General features: G+C 33.8%; 1 protein-coding gene across 1 annotated transcript in view; it reads right to left on the reverse strand.

Moving 5' to 3' along the window:
* Positions 1-22327, reverse strand: part of LOC119085591 (protein Tob1-like) — a 76393-nt gene extending 54066 nt beyond the window's left edge. Inside the window, exons 1-2 of the mRNA XM_037196010.1 lie at positions 22316-22327; positions 21180-21320 (exon numbers count right to left, since the gene is read on the reverse strand). The gene's annotated coding sequence lies outside the window, so the exon portion shown is untranslated. The remainder of the gene's footprint in view (positions 1-21179; positions 21321-22315) is intronic.
* Positions 22328-26187: the final 3860 nt, after the last annotated feature.

The raw sequence follows: 26187 nt of genomic DNA on the forward strand, positions 1-26187 counted from the left end.
CAATTCTTTGTCATAAGTTGAGTAACTTGTTTGAGCTTCTGACAATTTTTGTGAGTAGAATGCTAATGGTTGCCATTCATTGTTATTCCATTGAAGAATCACACCTCCTAAAGCGAAATCGGAAGCGTCGACGTGTAAAGAGATTTTAGCTTTTGGATCTGGGTGTGCAAGTAATGTTGCATTGGCTAAATCTGTTTTACATTTTTCGAACGCGTCTATCATATTTTTTGTCCAATTAATTGGCGTTTGGTCTTTTTTTACGTTTCTTTTCATGCAGGAGAAGAGTGGTATTTGTGTTTCTGCTGCATGAGGCATAAAACGACGGAAGAAATTTATTAAGCCGAGGAATTGTTTTAATTCGTGAACTTTTTGTGGTAACGGGTAGTTCAAAATTGTATCAACTCGAGACTTAATTGGTTTTGTTCCGTGGTTATCGATATGAAACCCAAGGAATTCGATTTCTTTTTGACCAAATATAGATTTGTTTAAGTTGATGACTAAGCCATATTCGTTTAAACGAGCGAAGAGTTTTCGTAAATGTTCTTTATGTTCTTCTTCGTTTTCAGAAGCTATTAAAATATCGTCAAGGTAAATAAAACAAAAATCTAGTCCTTGAAGAATTTCGTGAATAAAACGTTGAAAAGTCTGTGCTGCGTTACATAAACCAAAGGTCATAAATGGGAATTCAAAAAGACCGAATGGTGTAATTATGGCAGTTTTTTGTACATCATCTTCATGCATAGGAATTTGATGATAGGCTCGAACTAGGTCAACCTTACTAAAAATCTTTTTACCGTGCAAAAAATAATTAAAGTCTTGCATGTTTGGTATCGGGTAACGATCAGGTAAGGTGTGAGCATTTAGTCTGCGATAATCGCCGCATGGTCTCCAACCACCTGTTGGTTTAGGTGTTATGTGTAATGGAGTGGCCCATGGGCTATTTGATGGTCTGCAAATACCGAGACGTAACATTTCATCAAATTCCGCTTTTGCTACTTGTAATTTTTCCGGATTTAATCGTCGTGCTTTTGCAAATAAAGGAGGACAATTAGTTACAATCCGGTGTTTGACGTTATGCCTTTTGTTTGTTGTTTTGAATGAATTCATGTCGAGAATATCCGGGAATTCATTTGCAATTTGGTGATAGACAGATATGTTAGATACTGTTGTAACTGATTGACTCGTTGTACTTTGGACTTCAATTCCATTAACAGTAAGTGAAGTTAAGTTGTCGATGAGTTTTTTGTTTTTGATGTCAACTAAGAGATCAAATTTTTCGAGAAGGTCAGATCCGATGATTGGTTGTTGCACGTCTGCAATAACAAATATCCAACGAATGTTACGTCGGAGGCCCAAATTGAGGGTGACGGATTTGCTTCCATAAGTTTTAATTTGCGAACCATTAGCGGCATGCAAAGTAAAAGTACATGGAGCATGACTTTTCTCTTTCGATGTTGGTGGAATAACGGAAATATCTGCACCAGTATCTATAAGGAAATTTCTTTTTGAATTCTTTTCTTGTACGTATAGGCGACTTATTGTTTTGCCTCTATCAAATTGCGCCTTATTTGAATGGCTATTTAGTTTTTTGACTTGTAGTCTCTCGTGAAAGTACAAGGCGGATTATCTTTATTTTTGGGTTCATCATTGGTGCAACGTTTTGCTTTATTCTTATGAGTCTGATGATACCAACAATGATTGGGATTTCGTCTCGTTTGACTGTTCGAACGAGAGGGAGAACGATATCGTTTATCAGAATTGGAGCGAGATCTAGAATAACCGAGTTTCTTTTGTAGAGAATCGATCTTATCTTCCAGCTTGCAGAACTGCTTTTCGAAATCGATTTCAGACTTCTTACCATAAGAAAAGGCTTGGATCGATGTTTTGTCTAAGGTTTCGTATATTTTATCAGCCATGATTACCTGGCGTTCCAACGGTTCGGTGGAACAAGCCAAAATGGACTGAATTTGTTGTGGCAATCGATTAGACCATAACTCATGTAGGAGTTCGTTGCTAACTTTATTACATGAGTTGTCTTGCATCTTACGTAGTAAGGTGGAAGGTTTTTCATCATTTATAGAAAGATCGGAAAAAAGTGTTTTAAGCTTTTGGCGATCTGATTCTTTAAATACTTCAACTAATCGATTTTTAAGAGTCTGATATTTACCATTGTCGGGTGGATTTTTGACTATATTACTGACAGCCGTAAGGGTATCACTGTCTAGCTTTCCAACAAGGTCACGTCCGCGACACCGATGCACCAATATGTCGATTGGTTGGAATATATGATGCCTAAACCAAAAACAATCAAATAATGGAATACGTTTCCCGGTGGACCATTTATTGAATTAGAGCTTAATTTAAAAAAAAAACTGAAAAATGAGCGGAGCGAGAGCAATTTATGTATTATATAACTGAGTCAGTTAGTCAGTCATTGAGTCAGTTAGTCAGACAAAAAAGACAACACATACCGTCAACGGGCCTTTTGCCTAACTGACTGTATGACAGTACCAACGAACAATTACATGTAACACAAAGAGACGTTATCGGTACTAAATCCATGACGCAACCTAATAACCGATTCAATCAGATGTCATTATTGTGGACAACAACCCGATAATATATATTACACACCTGTCACGAAGAAGTCGAGGCTTGCCGAGACTGATAGTGACAAGTGTGTACTCTATTTTATCACAGTTTCCAACCCACAACTGGCAATTCAATAATTCAGCGGGACGTCTCAACTTACACACCGGCTCAATCTTCTTCCCTTTTCCCGAAATTAGGACATATCTATTGTGTTTTTAGCGTTTTGAGTACTTAAATTTTGCTAGTCCATTAGTCATTAAAAAGTGCCAAAATATGGCCAATTACTCGATGAATGTCTCAAGTCTTCACAGAATTGATACTCTTACTTACTAATGGAAAGTAGGGAACGCGAGGAATCTGATCTTGAAAATAATTGACTTCGTATTTTAGGTGGTTTTCATTGTATGTGCAGCTTCATACAAGCAATGAATCTATTCACCTCGTACGGAATATTCGATGCATTTAGTATACCAATTACGACATGATAGAAAAATAATAAAAGGGAAAACATATTGGAAATTGAACTCTCGAACTCCAATTCCGACCCATAAATTACGTATTAAATAGATCTAATGCCTACCCTGTGTGTTATTATTAGAATGCTCATGAAGTAACTTTTACGCTGTATATAGTGAGCTATTATATTAAAATGTATGCTAGATAATTGTTGTGATTATAGAAAATGTACATAAAATACATAGGCACTCCGTATCCGTCGAAAAAAAAAACAACAGAAAATCAATAAATTGAATGGAGTACCGAAACCATAAAAATATGGCTCTACGATGTGTATGAAGGTACCTACATTTGGCGTTTGCATGTTTTTCATTCACTCACGATATAAAACTCTGAATTTTTCAACAGAGAATTCTTTATGTGAAAGAATTACATAATTTACTATGAAAATTAGATGCAAATCAAGATGCATAAATTGAAAACTGATTTCTTTATCGGGCAAGTAAATCTAGCTGGCTGTAAATCAAATATAATTGATGTGCCACACACTAATGTTTCGAAAGCGAAACACTCCAAAAACAATACGTGAACATGTGTTCGGTGTTCTGTTGAAAATGGCTCTTTGGAAACATGAATTTTAAATGGAAAATGGGTTAAGCCTTCTATGAGGGTTGAAGAAACTTATTATGCATGCAGTGATGATTTTCCGAGCCATAAAAATGTTTACTGTATCCCAAGATTCGGTGTGAACGTACAATAGATTGTGATAAACACATAACAAATTAGATAGTCTGCGAAAAGTTGTTAGGATTAGTATTTTTGAAGGCGATGGACGTATACAAGTCAAGTGAATTCAAAGTCAAAGATTAAGGGTAAAGTCTAAAAAAAAATTAAAATAATTTGAGAGTAACCGTAAACAGGAATTAAATTAAACAAGTCCGTAACGAAGAGATAATGCTTTGAGTTAACGATCAGCTTGATACAGCTAAATTTATGTTAAAATTATTGGAAGTAATAGATTTTGTATCAATCTTGTGAAAATTGATATAATGTCAGAAGAAGTAATCGCGCAGCAATTCTTTGGCAATTTTAAATTTTATGCTGGCCAAAACTCTGATCCGGTCACAATTCAGGTCAGCCTGCGACATGATAAGATTGCATCAGTCCTGGGCAGCTATGGCCAAAATATGATAATGTGAGTCCTGAAGCGCATTTATCATTGACCTAAATTCGACCCTATTTGAGCTTTAATTATTTGGTTCCATTGAAATATGGCTTAACTACTGCCTAAAGAAGAATGGAACAGTTACTGGCCGTGGTCAAAGTACATCAGCGAAAACTATTTGCTGCATACATAATTTTAACGAAAAGTTATCCACTGTGCTGTTGTTGAAACTATTTTTATTTCGAGAGGCCTTTCATGTTTCACATAAAGAAAATGAATCTAACACAGTTCGATCCGAGTCCACTCTAAATTTATGAAGTTGATGAGGATTATTCATTGAATAATATAGTGAAAATATAAAAGTCCAATGTGTAGAAATATGCGGTGCATTTAAATTAAATTCGTTAAAATTTAAATTATCGTTGCAAAATAGACAACCCACTCAACACAAAAAAAAATCATCGAATGAAAACATTACACACTAGAAAACGTTATTCAACCTGTATCGGTATCATGTACGTGTACAAATCAATGAATGAATTTTATTTAAAAAAAAAACCAACGGAAATGAGGTATTTTTTCGATGTTTTTTTCCTCTCTACTACAAAAAAAAATCCGAAGCGTTGTTTATTCTATTCCTGTTTTTCATCAACTCAAACGTATTTGGCGTCATCGCCAATTCAAATATAAATATATTCGCAAAAACATTGCACACGCACTCACTCTCACTCTCTCGCTCTCTCTCTTGCTCTCTGCGTTTATTCGTATGTATACAATTTATATTACAGACACAGACCTTTTCATTAAAAGAGATCCGAGTTAAATTATTGAACACCTTCTAATTAATTAATAGTCAACAAAATGTTATTTACAAATTAACACGTTTTATCGTTGAATATGCATGAAACGAACGTCCAAGCAAACATACAGGTTTCGTCTATCAATACTCTCATGTACGGAGTGATGATGTTACCTACGTTGGATGTGGAATTAGAACAAAATACGAAATATTTACATTTCAATAATAATAACTCACTTAACTCAGTAATAAGCTTATATGTACAATTTACTTCACATTAACACATATACACAGTGCTGGGGTGTAGAATTTATTTTCAAATAACACGTTTTCCAGTTATGTTTACAATTAGAAAACTAAACGATGAAAAACAATCATGGTGTGAGTATGCCCCTCTAGATAGGTTCCTACAAAGCAACTCTCTAGCAACCACATTCACCTTGTTTACAAAATTAAGCGAGTGTCCGCTTGAAAATTTCATACACTTCTAATATAATGTTTGCCTTGGCGAACTGCCTTGGTTCCCCGTATCGATAGAAAGGTTGCCATGATTTAAATGATGACTGGTAAGGAACAAATGGTGATTAGATCTGTGTTTCAAGATCAATCACCTGATCGTCCCAACCTTAAACATATCTAAAAGAGTACAGTTGCAGGACTGGCACCATGCTCATTTGATAAAAGATATTGGGTTTTCAAAGAAAGGGTAAACTATAGAAAACCACCTACGTTAATTGACGATTGGAACGTGACCGAAGAACGAAACATGCGGATCTATTCTGCTGGAACAGCAACCTATTCCTTCCAATGCCTATATTCAACAACATCTCCCACTGCAACTCAAAAATGATCGTCATTCAGTTACGTATTACATACTACGTATAACATCACGTGGTGTATATATATAAGTATTTTATGTATGTACGTACGGTACCATGCTGATATTGTATTATGTGAAGTGTTTTGGTCAAATTATGAAATCATTCACGAATTTCCATCATAATTATTGTTTGGCATGGCATGATAAAACAGTGTCTGCTAATCAACTAACAAATCCACAATTCTCGATATATTTGATGAAACTCGAATGCGAAAAGGGATTCTAGACTGGAAACTCCTATGTACATGTATCATGTGAATGCATGTGAGATACATATGTCACGCTAGAGCAACTAGAACACTGGAAAATTAATCTCGACCGTATATTTACCGAACGTGTTCGAAACGTACATATATGTATAATGTTTACATTTGGAAATTTCTATGCCAGTTGTAGTGCATTATAATATAGGAGAAACAATAGTGTCGTTACAATTTAATTCCGACAGACGTTTTGTTTGATATTGTTGGAGTATATTAAGACCCACCGTTTAGCAGTTTCCTCTTCCGGTTAAAATAGAATTTTGTTGCTAAATGTTTGTTCACAGGAAATTTCTGTTCTGTAATTCGTTTATTTATCAATGGAATATTTCTCTACAATTTGGATTAATTTTGGACACGTTTATCGGGGATCATGCAATTTGGCTATATATATTTATAACAATACACATGTATAATCGTAGAGCACTTCAATGCGTTTTGAAATGACTTCGAGCATCCTTCGTAACGTTAAACTTGATTACCATTTAGTCGTTCAGAGTTCAGAGCCATTTCGCTGTAATTATAATGAATTTCTATCACCCGAGCTAAGTTACATCATGATTGAGAGTTTAATTCTTATTATTTCTACGAAAAACACCAACACCGACATAGCCACATTATAATATATTCTCTCTGTGGACAAATAATCTGGTGGGTCGTTCAATAAAATGAGGTGCACATTTTAAGGTTTACTGAAAAAACGTGACACTAAAGTGGAATTTATTAATCGACTTATATACAGTGATATGTACGTACACACTATATGTATCGAAAAGGAATTTAACATGCAACGTCGTTTAATTCTAGAATTTCTTTTCAATCAACTTTCGCTTCGCTTATCAAACATTTCTATGATGAAGTAGACAAAGTTATGCGAAAATTTGCATACAAAAAAATAACGTGAGTTAGTGAAATAGCAACAGCGCCATCCTTTACTTCATGAAGGTGTTAAAGCTAAATCGTGGGTTAACCTTTACGGTGTGTTTAGATAACAGGTAAAAAAGTGTTAGGTGAAGCATGTTGTACAGATATCAGTAGGTCATTAATTTTACCATTTTCCGCTGACTGTAGTTATTAGAGTTTTGTATAATTTGAGTGTAAAAATGAAACGGAGACTGCAGTTATGTTACAATATCCATTTTCATTGAATTAACCGTACATTGCACGGTGGAATCTCAGTATGCAAGTGACTATTTCATCCATGAAAGATTTTAATTTGAACCTCATTAAATTGATTAATAATTGAATTAAGACCAGATTAAAAATTAATGTTCATTTGTCGGTTTAATTGAGCGGTAGGAGTATCGTTGAGGTTGAGGCACGTGAATAAAAAGACTCGCAACAAGGGTGAGACGGTAAAGTGCAAGGTAAAGTTATCATGCAAAGTATATTTTATTATCTGATAATTTCCTTCCTTACCAGGGCGACTCATTTCACAGTGATCTACGTTGAAAAAATTCAGCAGAATTCAAAATAAATAAATAAAAATTTTGCTGACACTCAATGGAATTGTAGAAAATTCTGGGAATATAACGTGGTTGATTTTAGAAAACCGTCTGAATTACCTATTTTCTTTATTGATTGATTTTTTAAAACCGGCTAACCAATCTTATGACAAAGCCGTCAAATCTTTTACTTCTGTAGAACTAATTTCTTATGTCGTTTGTTACAGAATTGTTCACCTATCCACCACCTATCATTCTTCAGTTCAAAAAAAAAATGAATGTAGGAACCAGGTCAGGTAGCGAATTCACAATAAACAAAGAACAAAGTTTAAATTTGTGTACACCCAGAAAAAGAAACTTCAGACAATACTCCGCGTATGTGTAAAATTCATCGAAACGGTATGATATACATCATTGACATATATGATACATGGACAATGTTTTCTATATGTGGGACACGTTGACAACGTAGTTACGTATTTCGATTGTCAGATTTGAACATTCATGTGCTACGTATTGTAGTTATGTACGTGGAATGTGAATAACTTACGGGTGGGATGGAAATTAAACGCACATCACATATGTTTAACGTATATAGTGGATGTTGGTCTTAAACATTGAATTTGGATCATATTTATTAATATTTCTTAACACGAAGAAGATCAACTACAAAATTGTTTTTTAGTAAATTAGAGAAATCTCGACAAAATAATTTAATTTTTTTGTGGAGTTGTTTTATTTCGTAATCATATCAGAAAGTTGTTTAAGTTGGAATTATCTGAAATTGATTATAAGCATTTTGATAATCCATAACAATCCATAATCCATAGCAAGATACATCAAGTCGACTTAAATTCAATTATGTTAAAAAACGACATATAATTATTTATGTCCGATACTTTATAACGTTCTATGCGTAACTTATACGCCACACACGTATATGGCCTTTAAAGTACGCTTCAACAATAAGAAATGTCAACCAACACTACTGTACTGCAACATTAGAAAGATCGTTGGCTCATGATCCAGAGGTCCCCGGTTCAATTCCCAAAGAAGTCAATTTTTAATTTGAGATATTTGTTACCAATAGCTGCTAAAATACATAATAACTACTATAAGCTGTAAATATGGTGTCTACCGTAGATGAATTCAATAAAATTCATATTTTTAAATCTTTGTGGAAGAGAAATACTTCTCGCACGTATTATATTCGAGCCGGCTGTTTTACTACCTTACCACACTTTTTAACAGGGGGCACGAATGATATACGCATACCACGTAGGAAATTTCGCTTAGTGTACAATAATATCGTTTTTTCCCGGTTCACCACTCTGGTGGCAACGTGACCAAACTTTCACGAAGTCGCATGAATCAGAGTGAAAATATCTAAGGATTTCTATGTGTCAATTTCCACAGCCGCTCTTTGTATCTAACATTCAATCTAAAATTTAGCCAAGGAGTGTTATTCTAACGGATAGTAATAAACGAACGTTATTAGTTTTCGGTTGAGCCGTTGAGCGTTAACCAATAGTTTCGTTCAAATGGTGCCAATTTTATGAAAATAACGGTCGAGTGCCCTACAATATTTGTAAAGGGAAGATATCCATAAACAATGGTCATCCCAGAACAAATAGTCCCTTAATCATAAAACTATGCAATGGGAAAATGAACGCATTTTTGATGAGAAAAATTCTAGTTATTCTTGACGAATATGAACGACGGGAACGACACACCTTGAAAAACTGAAAGGAAATCTCGTTTGAACAGTTTCTTTTTGTGCAGAATTCGATGTAAATACACTCATGTGATAACTTTCCATTGTCGAATTCGAACTATTAATAGGAACACAAAATATGAATGATAGGCACGCATAATTTAAAAAAAAACCTTCTGATGGTTGAATGTAATGTCTAACCGAGTTTGCAGTTTATTATTTTGAACTGCGATGTGGGCCTCAAAAAACGACAACAACAAAAATATTTTGTTTGATAATTTATCGATTTTGACGATGCGATAAAAAAAAATATTTTATTTTAACAAACATGGAATTTTTGGGAAATAGATGTTCTACATAATTCGCTTAGAAGGTCGATATTATACATTATCTGGTGTATATAATATTTTGCGCAAACATTCGGTGACTGAATACAAAAATAAATAAATTGCTAAAAAAAAACTTTGTTGGTTAGGCTTTAAGTGTATACACATATTAAACAACGTATAGCTGTGGTGTAATATATGCTGGGAAGTATTAATATAATCCATCACAAGTTCTATTTAGAAGTTTTATTGAAAATGTTGCATTGCATATATAATTAGAACAAAATATACATTTAGACGAATGTAATTCATGCTGAGTATTTTGCAGGCATTTCATTTATTTATATTAAATAAATATATCCAGATATGAGTTTAACAGAGCGTGAAATAAAAGTGAGATGGTATAATAAACATGATGAACAGATCATATGAAAATCACGCTAATTTTCAGTGCATATTTGTCTACATAAAGAACGAACTGAAACCTTCCATAATTCTTGAGTTACATTTTTGTATCCGAAGCACACACATCAGCATATCATTTTCATGGTCATTTATGAGTTGTAAACTTTTTTTTCTCAGTTACAAATTAAACTAATTTCAGCATTTGGCTCATTTTTCTTTATTTCAACAGAAAATCGAATGAAAAAAAATCTGTTTACGATTTTCATAAACAAAATCGGCATGGGTGAATGGCCAGTTAGCAGTGCGCGCGTTTCATATATAGACTGGCCATTGTGAAGACGCATTTCAAACTAAATTGAAACAATAATTGATACACACAGATGACTTAAAGTGATTAATGGCCAGCAGTAAAATTTTATTTCTGATAAGAAAGGCATCTCACATATCATGTAGAAAGCTTTGCCATCTAGTTAAAAAGTAACGGAATCAAATATATTTAACCCCAACTTATTGAATTTACGGAGACCAACGTGCACTTGACGCAATAACTCGAAATCGTAGTGATGATGCATCAGGTCTCGAGAATGTTCCAATTGGTGGAACAAGTCTTAAGGACTCGAATGTGAAATGTTCGTTGGTTAATGGTCCATTGAGAAATGTTTCACTAAAAAATTAGCTAAATTTGGAGAATTATCTAGAGAAATTTAATTGAATTCTCAATATATATAGCCCTGGTTGGTATATCAAGGCACGACTTGAAACATGAATGTTTATATTTGATACAAGAATCCTGCGACATATCATTTTGCCATGTCTCGCAGCCCAGATTCGTTGCTCTACTACTGTCATGTGGACATCAAACTGCATCCAACCAAACAAAAGAAGTTTCTGAGACAAATCTGTTGGCTCTAATTACAATATCGTTTTAATGAATGTACCTAACTCTGTGTGAAATGGCAGCAGACACACAGATTAATTTCTTTTCTGAACTCTGAACAATCATTATCATAAAATGTCAAGATACATCCAGGGATTACATAGTAACAAAAAATCCATTACTAATTAAAAAGTTCTGCACATTTTTGCACGTCATCCCGAAAGTGCAATTAACGAATTTGTCATTAGTTTCAGTTCGTAACTGGTCGGCAACTAGGAGGAGAACGTTAAATAATCAACACCCGTCAGCCCGTACTTCAGAAATTTTGAAACACTTTGATTGTATACGTCGAAATGGTATCTCAAAATCTCGGCAAAATTTTACTGACGCTCTGCAGTGCTTAGTCTATAGAATTTCGTTCCGGTGTTTACATACGTTGTTTACCCATCGAATTAGTGCTTTACAATTCAATTCGTTTGAATTATTAAAATTTGATAGCTTCATTTGGTATCGAATATCGGAATCAATCAATTGGAAATAGTGGAACGTAGTTTCATTGTTGAAAATAAACGGGAAAGCTATGGAAACCGTAGTTAAATATAGTTGGTAAATGAAATTTATGGATTAGGAAATGTGAAGGTCAGATATTTATACCTAGTTCACGGTAAATTAATAACACATACACGTAAGCGAGAGAGCGATAAAAGTATGGAATGTTATTTTAACCGTAAAGTCCTGTACTGTAGTAATGTGGTACCACCTATGAATGTAGAAATTATTATATTGAAAGAACGGTTCACGTCTCAAAAAAACCTTTTCCTCGAAGTAAAAGTTCGTTCAAAGAACAGCTGGTAACGATAGTAACATGCAAGTATTGCCACTATAGTCACTTCGAGTTCTTTTTTAACTGTAAGAAGATTACAAGTTTTGCTTTTAACGTGTCATTTAAGCGCATTCTGTTTGCTGCCATTCTTGTGTCCAGCCTCTACATCATTGAGTTCATTTCAAGCATAAAAAGACAACGAATCTTTACTAGGTCGGTTTTTGATTAGTTTTCCGATATTATTGCACAGCAACATTTCAGTTGTGCGAACGTGTATATATATTGGAATGTTGTTCAACACACATCACACAGCATTGTATAAATAACTCAAAAACTTACATAACTACATTACTATAAACCCTCAAACCCCCTCACATACCTACTGTAACTATATTAAGCATCTTCACATTTATACACATATGGTTCATGTTGTTCATGCACATATCTGCGGGTACATCCACTTCGTTCCCCACCCACGCGAATTTCTATAAAATAATAAAGCTTTTCGTATCTGAAACAACGCAAACTCTCAAGGACGCACCACACATATCCTCGAAAGATTATACTTTAACAAGTACATTTTTGTTACCCTCGAGTACACTTTGACTGCTTGTTGAAACCATTCCACTCGTTCAGCATCATCTGACACGCTTCAACCCACCCCTCATACCCCTTCTTCCCAACTGTGTTTATAATTTTCTATTTTTAATAATGAATTTTGTGTGGCTGTGTGTGGTACGATGGGGGTAACATACTTATTCCGTGCAAGATGTGCAAAGAATCGTGCATCCAAATGAAATGTATATTATGCACCATTGTGTGCGATGATGATGTATCTATCCATTTTACTGGTTAAAAGACAAATGTATTCAGAACGAGGATGAAAACCTGACCGAATGATGTATAAGTCGTAGAAGGGTAAAGATTTCATAAAAATTGGATGTACGCTTATGTTCAATGACTCTAATTTAATTGGAAATGTTTGCACAGGGATGTATAATCATGAAAACGAGGAACGAGGTTGAAAGTTACTATTAGATTGAGTATATTAAAGCTTTATAGATTAGATGTAATGGCATTAATGGAACTGATGGGAGTTAAAAATTACACAGAATAGTGTCGTTTATAATCAATTATTTTAACATCATATACCATTTCCCTCAACTAGTCGAAATTGCTTTCTTCTATCTCTACCGACTTTTTTTTGCGTTATTTTTATTCTTTTCGTTCACAATTCGAGCAGCAATTTTTAGGTCATAACCTTTTATATTCATTTAATATGAGAATAAGTCACGACTCATCGAATCTATTCAACGAAAATTCAGTACACGTAAATTCAATCTCGTTTATCCACGTTTATCAAACTTTTGGATTTTCTTTAATACCATCGAGATCAAAGTGTATGTTTGTTTCAACGGGGTTTAGATTGACTTTGTGTGTAAAGAAACGACGAACTAAAAAAAAACTTTCTGTTCCCTTGTAGTCACATATTCAGGCAATGTCTTTTGGGTGTTTCTGATCCCGTCTAAGTGTGGATTTGTTTACAAATGACGAGCTGCGGGAAAAACTTGTCGGCAAAAAGGTTTTTTTAAGACAAAAAGTACGCTTGTGTGTCCTGCAGCAACAGATAAATTGATTGCCAGACATACAGTGTACAAGTATACAGCAGTAGTAGGTCTATTGCTATGACACAGATTCTGTTGTCAACACGCCGGACAAATCTATTCAGTCTTGTTTTGATATTTTTTGTGGTCCACACTGTACTGTGAAACATTCTGAGGGTATGAGTACACATCAACATTTAGGAAGTACTTGCTTCAGTTTTTTAGGTTCCGTCCGTCACACATCTTACAGATTTATTTTGAGTTTGTAAGAATTATTTTACACCAGCGTTTTTTTTCGGATTAAACGATGGATTAAACGAGAAATTTATCCCGTCACTTTTGATTGATGTTGAATCGAAATTGTTTTTCCTTTCAAGTAGTTTCGTATGGAGGTATCGTATCCATTTCAGTGAAAAATAGCACAGGCCACGATTAGTAATTAGTTGATTCGATTTTAGAGGATAGAAATGCTTCCATTTTTTTGGTATATCCCCCAGACCGAACTTTCTTATCTACAGCAAACAATTCGTTTGTAGAGCCGACAGTTAGCTTCTACCAACACAGGTCCCATGTTTAATCGATTTTGGTGCTTTATTTTAGATCCTGATATTTTACAGTCGAAGAGACACATTATGTGTGGAACATTTGTTTATCAAACAAAAAATGTGAAAGTGTGGCTAGTGGGAGTGACATAAGAATAGAATGTGGGCGCCAGAGTATTAGCATACTTCACAATTTTTCCACTTTTCATTTCACGATATCCGAAATGTTTTATTTTTTAAAAGAATTTTATTGTTTGTTATCGACAACCTCAATCGGTTACACAGATAACGATGTCTCGTAGCGTAAACGTTTTTTTTTTGGACCATCCTGTACAGTGTACTCAACATGCGTTAGTCCAAATTAAAATATAATTTGTCACATGAATTAGATTAAAAACCTGTAAATTGCCGTGTCGTCGCACAACAATGCAAATATTTATTATAAAAAAAAGAACGAATGGGCTGCACTTAAAAGTTTGTAGGTTTTTTTTACGAATTTCGATAAGAAGCGCCTGTTATCTTCATAATAACAGCTTGTGACTCGGGCCTTTGTACATTTTTTTCATTATCTCTCAATGAAATAAATTTTGTTTTGTTAATTTTTAATTGATATTACTATTACAATGTGACGATTAAGCTTTTGTGTGTAATTATTCCATAATTAGTATTTTGGCGCTAGTAACCGAAAATGGGCATGGATGATGTATTTTCAATTGTTTACGATCTTTCGCCAAAAACATGCTGTTTTTCGGAATATTCACACACTCAGACGGATTTTATTAATAAACTTCGCCAAATGGTCATACTAAGAAGAAACAATTTTATTTTTACATTTTTCTATTTTAAGATTATTTGGAAGGAAAGTAAATAGTTGTAATGACGTTCATTGAATAACTTAAACTGTTTTTCATTTAATAATACGAAAATGAGTAGATGAGTAACCGAAATTCCGTGTGTGTGCTAAATTTGTATAGTAATTTTCTTGTATATGTCCATTTACACATCATTGCATACGTCATGTGGAAGAAGAAAAAAAATCGTAAAATCTTCAAAAACGGTTGGAATATATAAGGGAATTCACGAAGCTGAAATGTACAGAAATATACTCACAATATCTCGTTTTCGATTGGCAACTGTCAGCTGTCAGCAAAGTAATTAGTTTTTCAATTGGTTAAATACCGTGCGATATGATTTTGGAAAAAGTTTTTAAGCAGCGGTGGCCAGAAAATAGTCATTGGAAGCCTTTGTTGTTTTTCACAACAAAATAGTTATTTGTTTACCTCGGGAAAAAAAAAGTTGGAATTGCTTTTTCTCTGGTGACTCAGAACAACACCCTCAAAATGTAATTTACAACTTCACTCGTTGAACAAATAACTATTTCATTTGTGCGGTGTGATCTACTTTATTTTCTCCCCTCAACTAGCCATGAGAAAATTGCGTTTTGTTGACGATTGGTCGAACGACATTTCTAGGGAGAAAAATGCAGCATTTTCTCTCTCATGAGTAAATTTTCTTAAGCTGTTTTTCAGCTGATCCATATGTAATCAAAACTGTTTACACGGTTGAAGCTGCTACACGTATACGTGCATGGTAATGGTAAAACAGCGCAGCCAAATTTATGCTGACATTTCACTGCCTCTAACTCTATAACAAATATACTGAGTACATTTCTGTATATTTCATCTTCGTGAATTCCCTTATAAAATCAAAATCAGCCGAAATACACGATCATAAAGTTCACTTAAATTGGTAAATTTGGAGCTCGCATAATTTTTGGAGAATTATTACATTTAATTATTCTGTCGCTCGACCGCACGTAGAGCTTTTCAATGATCTTTGCGCGTTGTTGATAAAATGTTTCCGATGATGTTTCTGGTGTTCTCTTTCGGCGCGATAATTACTGTTTAATTATGGGATTGTGTTGCGGGCATTTATTTATATTATTTTTTGGCGCAGTCTCATGTTAATTTCTTTTGTTCTTTTGATTAACACTTTTTTTTTGGAAATATATAATTATTTACCGTGAATTTGTTGTTGTGACGATACCGATAAATGTATCGCTGTCTAATTGAAATAAATTGTGTCCAGTTAGAAATGTAAATAACATTTATACCGACGTCATCAGAGAAACAGCAAAAACAAATTTATGGTTTTTATGTTAAAGTGTGGGCCTCGGTGTGGGCTTGATATGTGCGGAATACATACAGAGTGAATGAGATAGATAGATAGACGGAGTGAGATGGAGAGGGGGCGTAATGGCCAGGGGTATATATTTTCTTGTTCTATATATCGTTGAATGAATATTATATTTTTACTCGTTCATATTATCTAAATAGAGTATTATGATTCGGGTGTTTTTGTAACTGATGAACGTCCCGCACCCACGTATATAATTTAATTTTCGAAAGCCTAGCCATTTCTTTTATGTACACTTCTGATGATGAATTAATTTTGTTTTTTTGGGCTAGCAAAAAAAACCGACAACAACAATAAACGTGAATAAAATGCTGTACACATGGGCTGGATGCTCGTCGTACACAGCACGTGTAAACAATTCAGATTAATTCTGCGTTTACATGAAAACTTTGGTAATTTGAATTGTCTAGTAACATTACCTGCGTTAACATGTTCTTGTTTTGTTCCGGAAAAGGAACAATGTTACATGAGACGGGAGACACCGAAGAGGTGAAGTTTAAATTTGTAGAATGTGTATGACAGTCCCCGTGTGTGTAGGAGGAAATTGTGTATTCGTTCCCTGTGCATTTGTTACAGTAATGTACGTTTGAATGCAGTGTTACCATCTTGTGGAACACTTGAATCAATGCCTATTTTATGGTATTAAATTCAAAGCATGTACATTCAATTAATGACACGTTTTAGGCATCTAAGGAATTATTTGGATTGTAATTGTATGCTTAAGAAGTTTATATTCCTTCAAATATGTCCTGACGCCAACACAACTTTATATAAAATTGACGAACCCATTTGTCCTCTCCAAATACTTAACAAAAACATGGAACAATATTTGCCATTCAAAATTTTAGATTTATGTAATAATCGCCAATATAGCACCACCAAAACCCATTACAACCGAACGGCTAACAGAATCGATTTGCTTACAATATGGGACGCTTATAATTTAATCTAATTAGGGTAAATGTTTCCATTGAAATTGAACTAATGGCCTTCGACAGCGCATTTTATCAAAGAAAGTATTATTCTGGGACCCATAACCAGATAAACCATCATAACGGATGAGCAATTTAAGTGGATGGTTCTTTGAGGTACTTTTCTGTTTTGTAAATGATCGGTTCCACTATGACTTCTGTTAGTTTTGCAGGATGTGTAATAACGGTGGATTACAGTCTCGCTTGGACATTTTTTTGATGAGGCGTGGGAAGCACGGGCTGGACACTCTGTGAATAGCAGCATTTAAAAAATGAGGACACATCAAAATAAAAAATTTCCCAGCGAGACAGTACGGTATTTTGTAGTCTTGCGGCCAGAAGATGCGAAAAACTGGCAAGACGACAAAAAATATTTTCTAATCGAACAAATGAATGTTTTCCAATTGAATTAGAAGCTTCTACATAAATAGCTAATGTAATGAACTGGTTCTGGTATAATAAATTTGAATGAACTTTTTTTTCTTCAAATAGAAAAGTTACCATAAAAATAATTTACATTCAACGGAAAGTATACATTGATAAGAACGGCATTATAAAAGTAGGACATTCATGCAATGCAAGGTGACCGAGAGTTGGGGGAATCGAAGTACTTTCAATTTCAAAGCGTTATTGCTTGATATTTATGAAACGGAGCAAGTATCAATTTTATACTTTAAGTTTTATCCTTTGGCATCGTAATTAATAATTAACACTTTTTAAATGAGTTTTTGGGTTTAAATTCAATGTTTTCAGAAAAACGAGAGTTACGTTACCAGGATTACCAGGTTGGTGGTATTTCATGTAAAATCACTGAACCGATAGTTATTATAAGAAGCATCGTAACACAACTTAGGGTTCATAAGAACAGCAAATGGTGCTACTGTAACTCTCGGTCAAATGGCTTATAAACTTTTTCCTTAGTTGTACAATTTAACGAAAAAAAAACTCCGAAGAGAATTGAAGTTATTCATTAATTTATGTACATTTGTGCGTAAATGGATTTTCATATATACTTAAGTGACGTTTGGAAAAATGAAGATCCCACTACTATAAAATCTCGTTGCTAACGTGTGCTTAAATGGAAATTTTGCGCATACGATGTGCTGTCAACCTCGGCTTCGCCTCGGGTTGACAATTTTCACATCTATGGCGCAAAATTTCCATTTAAGGCCCGTCATTAGGAAATGACAGGACAGTTTCCCGAAAATGTATGGAAAATTTTATCACAAAAATTCACCGAAAAAATTCAAAGAAACTCACCTCTTATGCTTTCCATTGTATTCGGGCATAGTCTCTTTAGGTCGTCAAGGCATATTTGAACACTAAACACTTTTTACTCGATGCAAAAACAAAAAGTTTTTTTTTGTTTTGTCGCTACAAAAACACAGAAAATATTTCGACACAACTGTGACACTCCGCTATTATAAGTACTAGAATGAATGTTTGCTGTGTTCACTTCGGCGGTAAAATATTTTCATTCAAAAAAGTGTCCGACACTTCAACGATGGTAGACATTTATTAAAATTGTAACCTCTCCCACTTCTTAAGTAAGCTAACAAGACTTCGCTGAGTCTAATTATGCCAACTCTTTGAATAAAAATATCGGCTGAGGTCGAATAATTCTCCGCTGAGCTTTGACAAACCTCTAATGAGCTCTAATAATTCTCCGCTATGCTTCAGTAAGAGTCCGTCAGACCTTAGCACGTTGTAGTAAGGCAATGAAGCTAAGCGAACACTCAATAAGCATCAGCGGATACCTAATAATTGTTGCTGTGATTTAATAAGACTCCACCTAGCTTTGGCAGATCTCCGCTGAGTATCCAATTCGCTCCATTAAGCCTTCTTGCAACTTGCTTAGGCCTAACGGACACTTCCTGAAGCTTAGCGGAGAATTATTAGAGCTCAGCGGAGGTTTGTTAAAGCTCAGCGGAGAATTATTCGACCTCAGCCGATATTTTTATTCAAAGAGGTGGCATAATTAGACTTCGCGAAGTCTTCTTAGCTTACTAAAGAGGAACGAACATTTATTTACGCTCAGCGCAGTCTTACGAGAGGATAAATTTTTAATAGATGCTCTCCCATCGTTGAAAGAATGTCCGCTGAGCTCTCTTAACGCTTTAAAAAATGGTCGATGAGCATTATTAAATGTATACGCTACCCTTTGTCAACTGTTTTATGATTTTTATAATATGTCCGACACTTTTTTGAATGAAAATATTTTACCGCCGAAGTGAACACAGCAAACATTCATTCTTGTACTTATAATAGCGGAGTGTCACAGTTGTGTCGAAACATTTTCTGTGTTTTTGTCGCGACAAAACAAAAAAAAACTTTTTGTTTTTGCAACGAGTAAAAAGTGTTCAGTGTTCAAATATGCCTTGGCGACCTAAAGAGACTATGCCCGAATACAATGGAAAGCATAAGAGGTGAGTTTCTTTGAATTTTTTCGGTGAATTTTCGGTGATAAAATTTTCCATACATTTTCGGGAAACTGTCCTGTCATTTCCCAATGACGGGCCTTAAGCACACGTTAGCAAAATAGCTATATTCAGGTCACAATTTAGAACATATTTTATTGTTGTCGATTATTTAGTACATTTTTGATTTTTTCATACGCCCCTGTTTAAATTTCCGTTCAAATTTATTGACGCTAGGCAATTGCCTAAAATCAACTGTTTCATCTCCGACACAACATTTTCCATGCTGAAGTAATGTACCCGTATATCCCGTATGGGTTGATATATAACAGACGGAACGACACTGATCTCATAACAAAAGTTTTATGTTCAAACAAGGTTTTTTTTTAAATGAACTGCAGCTGTTAATTTCTTGAAATTTTCACACATATTCAAAATGTTAAACAATGTGGCGTTTTGTTGTATATAGGTCACGGGTATGTTGACTTTTGGTTTAGAAAACAGAACGCTTTTACAAAATCAACTAGTGGCATTTTCCATTGATGATAAAACACACGTTATCGACGGATGTCATTAACCACCGAGGACGTGAACTTAACACAAAATTAATTTTGAAGAATGGAAATTTTTCGGAACGACGTCAGGTGAAGAGGTGTTTGACTTTGTTCGATAAAATGTAGTGAAATTATTTTGCTGTTCAACAATTTGTCAAAAAATCTTTGTCGACCTTCGAGTGAAGCAAATTACTACTGAAAATCGTGACACGCATGTCCAGAACAGCTTGTAAAAATTCATTATTGAAGTTCGCGATTTTTGTATTATAATTGTCGGTTAAAACAAACTATGATAAGTTCAATTTTATTTACGTCAGATCTTATTAAATACGTTCCAACTCTCTCTCGCATCCCTTTGCATAAAAAAACAGCTATGGCCTACATCCACACCACCAATCGTATCGGCGTATCCTTGATACTACTCAACTTGAATTAAATTAAATTGATGTTTTGAGTCGTGATAATTCAATAAACATAAAAAGCACAATAGATATGACGTCATACTGGAAGTGTGCTAACTCTTCTCAAGCAGTATGACGTCACATTTTGTGACCTTCAGATCTTCCAGTAACGTCAGGTGGAAGCTCGGGTTCGTTAAAAATTATGTTCCGATATGCAACAGATTAAATTGGACAGATCATAAAATTTGCAAAATTTCAAATTGAAATTATTAGAAACTTTATTATAGGCTCATAAATAAGCTCAGCATATACATATGAAGCTTAGGTAGTTACCGTTATTTGGATGTACTTATAAGTGTCCATAATACTTTTAAAATACCTTTTAAAGACACCATCAAAATTTAACCACCTCATTATGCATAGGATATTCCACATCCAAAATGTAAGCGGAAACTTTTGATGGAAAACATTGTAACGTACAAAATGCATCTCTTCAACAATATAAGGATCCAAAGATGTAAAAACTTTTGTGATACGCTGTTTAAAAACAATCCCTCATAAAACAGCACTTTACTGTTGTACACAAAAAGCGAACGAATTGTACCGTGAATAATGCAGCAAGCAACAATATGCATTCATGATAATATATATATTTTGTTGCAGAATTTTGAATAAATATACTGAATTTTATGAGAAGTATGCATCGGGAGGAAGAAAAATGAAAAGAAAAAAATTTAAAATATAAAACTTACCCCGTTGCCTGTTAACAATTTTTGTTGTTTTCGTATACAAATGTTGATGTTGTCGATTGATAAATTGTGGATGTCTTCAAAACAAAAAAAATTGTGAATTTTTCTTTCTCGAAATTATTTTTTGTTTCCTTTTTGGTATTTCTTGTTGTCCCAATGTTTAGGTAAACAAAACTCTCTCGTATTTAGTGTATATATTTTGCACGTAACTGATTTTTGTGGCAGAGATTTGACATTAAAATGTTTCTGTTTTGACGATTATTTTTTTCAAATTGTTTTTCTTATTTTTAAATGTTTTTGTCTCTAAATGTCACACAAAAATAATTTAATTTAAAAGAAAAACTAATTACAAATGCACGGAAAATTTCCTCATCTGTATATGTATTTAATAAGGGGGGTAACGAAATAAAATCTAATTGGAAAAAGGAAAACAACCGATCGATCGTGTCTTATATATGAGTAATTAGGTCACAAAATTTAAAACGATTCAAACTCGGGTTTTGTTGTGCTACAGTCAAACGTACTTTTTTGTATTCTTTTGTTTTTGTTAGATAAATTTTATTGCTAAAGTATAAATCGTATAGGTCACTTCCAAACTTATAGAACTGTTATAAAAGTAGAAAAATACAAAAAACACCACACACACTCATACACTTTTATTTTTTGGTTCAATATTCGAAAAATGTTTCCAGTTTCTTAAACTTGTGGTTGTAGTTTCAACAATCGAAAATTCGAAAAATGAATTTATTTATGTTTTGTTTTTATATCACAAATTGTTTCAATTCGTTTACTATACTTTTCCGATAGAAAATTGGTTTTCCTTGTTGGTTTTTTCCTCTTTTCTTGGTTTTTATTTTGGCAAAATATTTCTTTTTAAAACTGTTGAAGGTGGTGGAGTGATTAGGATCAGTGTGTTTTTATTTTTGAAAATTGTTTTGCCAATTATTCTCATTCAATTCATTCGGTAACCAGTGACCATACTCACATTATGACAGTCACACTGGGTTATATTTATTTACTTTATATGTGTCGTGTGACAATTTTTACTCGATATTTTCTTTTATTTAACAGAAATGTCATTCAACAGAATATAGGAAAAATCTAAATTTTCTTTACATATAAAAACGAAAACAAATAACTTTTTGTTGTTGTTGTTTATTTGTTAAACGAAGCGATATAATAACGTTATGGTTCACCTTAAACAAAATTTTCTACTCGAATGGTACAAGACAAGAAAAATTAAAAATATTTTTTTTTTACTTTTTAGGGGGACAGCTGAATTACACACTTTAATTAATAAATTGATTTTTACTTTTTGAGAGAGAGATTTTACACGAATTTCATTTAATTTCAATGATTTTTTTTATATTTAAATTTTTATTAAATTTTTTTTTAAATATTTTTTTATATGGTGGCGTGCGCTATGTTCGGTTGACGGTTGACGGTACAGTATTGAATTGTCTTGTTGGTGGTTTAGCTGCTGTCGGTCGACTTTTTCAGCATATAGCGATTGTGTTTAGTGAAAATGTTTTCATATAATATCAAAACCGTATACACAGAGAAGAGAGAGGCAACGCGCAGCACCGAAATTTTCATCATTGTAAAACATAGAAACGGTTGTTGTTGGAGTCGAGATACCGAATGTTCCGATGCATTTGTATGTGGTGATACTTGGTATGACGTCAGCATGAATTTGCTAGGTGGCACAATGACGTCAGAGAGCGTCTGATAAAACATTTGGTATTATTAGGTGTTTTTTTTCTATATCGCGGCTCTGTGTGCTGTGAGATATAACTTTGTGTACATAGAAAATATTATGTTCAAGTATGCGTTTGTGATAAATATATGGAACAGTGGGGATATTATATCGTTTATCGTTGTATTTGTTTGTACTCATTCCCCACATAATTTTTCATTTATTTCTTTCTCGTGTTCTTTCAATGTTTTTGCTTCGATTTTGTTTCCAAAGTTAAGATTAGTACACAGTTCGTGAAAGAAATGTCTGAAAAATGGAAATCTTCATAGAACCCTGGAATAGTAGAATACGTCCGTGTTTGGGAATTTTTATTTTGACAAGTTGGAAGTTTGTAGCGTCTGCTATCAAACTAGTCAATTTTCAGGGTCCAAACAGTAAATAGGTTATTTACGCGAGAGGCCTCACATGAATGAAATTGAATGCAATCAGGTGTAACGCTGCGAGCAAAATGATTTTCTGCTAGATTTTCCTTTGTCGAACATCTGTGTACTAGCCTTTATAAGCACCATGAAGCATCTCTCAATTTTACCCCACATCTGGCGAAAAGTATTTTCCCAGCAAATTTTGCAATTGAATATTCGAAGTGTAATCATTGCATTGGTATGACGATTTTTATGGTTTCAAATTGCAGAATTTTTTTAAATTTGGGCAAGTTGGTTTTTCTTATAATAGACAGTGTCTGTTAATAGCAGTTGAAAAGCTTTGTAAAATAATTCGCATTGATATCGATACGAAATATTTGTTTTTTTGCTAAGGTTTTTTTTTAGATATTAGCAAAGAAAACTTACATTTTAATTAAAAAATTTCTTGATAAGACATTTTCAAAACGTAATTGTTAAAATAATTTTTTTGTTTTGATGTCTAAAATTAACAATCTTTTAGCATTCTAAAAGTTCAGTTCGGTGAATTCAATATGTGTTTGTAGAGTACGAATTTCCTCTATGGCTACATACGTATGTATATAACGGTTTCTCTATTCTCTCTCTCTCTCTTTCTCTTCTCATGTACATATTTGTCGGACGTGGGTGGACTATTTTAAATATAATGTGCTTGAATGTTAATGATGTGCAAGCTCATTTTATGCTTTTTCAAAGTTTCTGTTTGTACTTGCGTTGTTGTTGTCGTCGTATATTTGTAGTAGTAATTGATGTTGTAGTATGGTTATTGTTGTTGCGGTTTTACGAAATTAAATTTGTCAGAATTTGCATTAAATTTATTTCACTCGGCAAATAAATAGACTTTTCATTGTCTCGTTTTTTTCAAGCCTCTCGACGGAACTTGTAAATTAATTAGTGAGATTATGTACCATTTCAATTACACGTGGCAAAAACATGCTATAATTACAATACCTCATATATGAGAATGCAATGAATTTTTCGAAATTAACATAAAATGGCGAATGCACTCAAAATGGCGCCGTAAAATGGAATAGAAAGATTGCGATTGACTTATAAGTCGCTCTCTAGCCCAATTTAAGTGTTCTTTCGCCCCTATTTCAATATTCTCATTGGGTTGTATTTTTATGTTTTTACTGGAATCGAGCGCCCATAGAGCCTGAAATTCTTACGTCTTTTAGTGAAAAAAGGAATCTCGCGAAAAGTTTTGGGGTAGAGATTTCGTCCGTTTACATTTTTCCATTGTAATTTTGAGGTAGAATGTTTTCCGAGAAACTAAATTTGATTTAAAGTGTCTTCCGAGCAGCTAAAAATTATAAGTTAACGTTGAACTTGAAGATTATAGTAGACTCTCCATTCTGCTTTGTATAGAAAAGTTACTGATGATTTTAACGCTTTTAAAGCAAAATCGCAATATCCCTATTGTGGTAGTCTGCAGGAATAATTTGCCAAAATGATCCCCGTGATTTTTATCGCTGGTACTCGAATTACAAAGTGTTTTTTCAAGCAACACAATTAGAATCAGCGCTATATTTTTATTGGATGCCATTCCCATTGTAAATACGCATCTTTGAAAATCAACCAATTGTAAATGATACAGACATTCTATTGACGCGTTCATCAGATTCCACTTTGTATCATTTTGCTCGAAAAATGTTCACATCAAATGCAAACATTTATCGTTCTCGGAAGTTGACGTTGATTTTCTGTATATGGTGAGCATTACATTTTCATGATTTCCATTCACTTAAATTTGTGAATATTTCAAATTGTTTCGCTTTTTTTTTAATCGTTAAGTAGTAGGCGTAGGGTTTCTTACGCGCAAACCGAAGAACCGAAAATCTGATATGTTTTTATATGTGTGATTTGAACATTGAACTTCCCACAATCTTTTTAAACAATGTCGATGAAATCAAATTCTCATATATTTTTGGTACGTTTTGGTATGAGTTCGAACGTGAGTTGGTGACAACGAAAGCATTAAAATGGGGTAAAGGAAATAACTCTAGGTCATTTGTGTCGTAGTAACGCACTCCAAGACCGTTGGTAACGCAGTGGCTTAGACCAACATAAAAAACTGAATTTGAGAATTTGGGACTACTGCGTCGTGGAGCCCCATTATTTGAATTCGGTTCTTTTGCCTATTCTTGGAGTGAGTTCGTCGCAGTATAGATCATTTTCATGATTGAGGTTAAGGACTACTTGACGAAAAATTAAGTGGGGTTACGTTGACAAGTACCGTATAATGAAAATGATCTATTGGATTTTACTAAAATAATAAAAATAAAAATTTAAATTTCGTATTTACGCAATATTGTGATTCGCGATCCGTCAACGCACTCCAAGAACAGGCACGAGAACGAGATTTTTGTTGGTATAGGCCACTGCGTTACGGACGTTCCATACAAAATAAGGGGCCAAATGACCATTAAAAAAAATTGTTCTTGTGCCTGTTATTGGAGTGAGTTAGTACCGTCCACACTTAGTGATTAGAGGTGTGCGCCGTATGGTTTTTATAAACGACACGGTAGATTATTGCACTCTTCAGAAAACTTGAGTATAAAACCAACGAATCATTTTCTTTCACTTAAATGAATCGGCGTGAGGCAAAATTGAAAGTTAGAGTCAAAAATTTGTAAAATTGGGATTAGGGTTTATAATTCTAAAGAAACATCTATATCAACGCACTTCAAAGTGATCATATATGACAATCGACAGCTGCCAGTGTTTTCAGTGTTTTATGAATTAATTATTTATTATTATTTATTAATTAAAATGATCGATTATCAAGATTTTTAGCGTATCGTGATTTGAAAACGAGTATTGAACTAAATAACAAGCTTTCGATCGATTTGTATAA

The sequence above is a fragment of the Bradysia coprophila genome, chromosome X (genome assembly GCF_014529535.1).
Source record: "Bradysia coprophila strain Holo2 chromosome X, BU_Bcop_v1, whole genome shotgun sequence".
NCBI lineage: Eukaryota > Metazoa > Arthropoda > Insecta > Diptera > Sciaridae > Bradysia > Bradysia coprophila.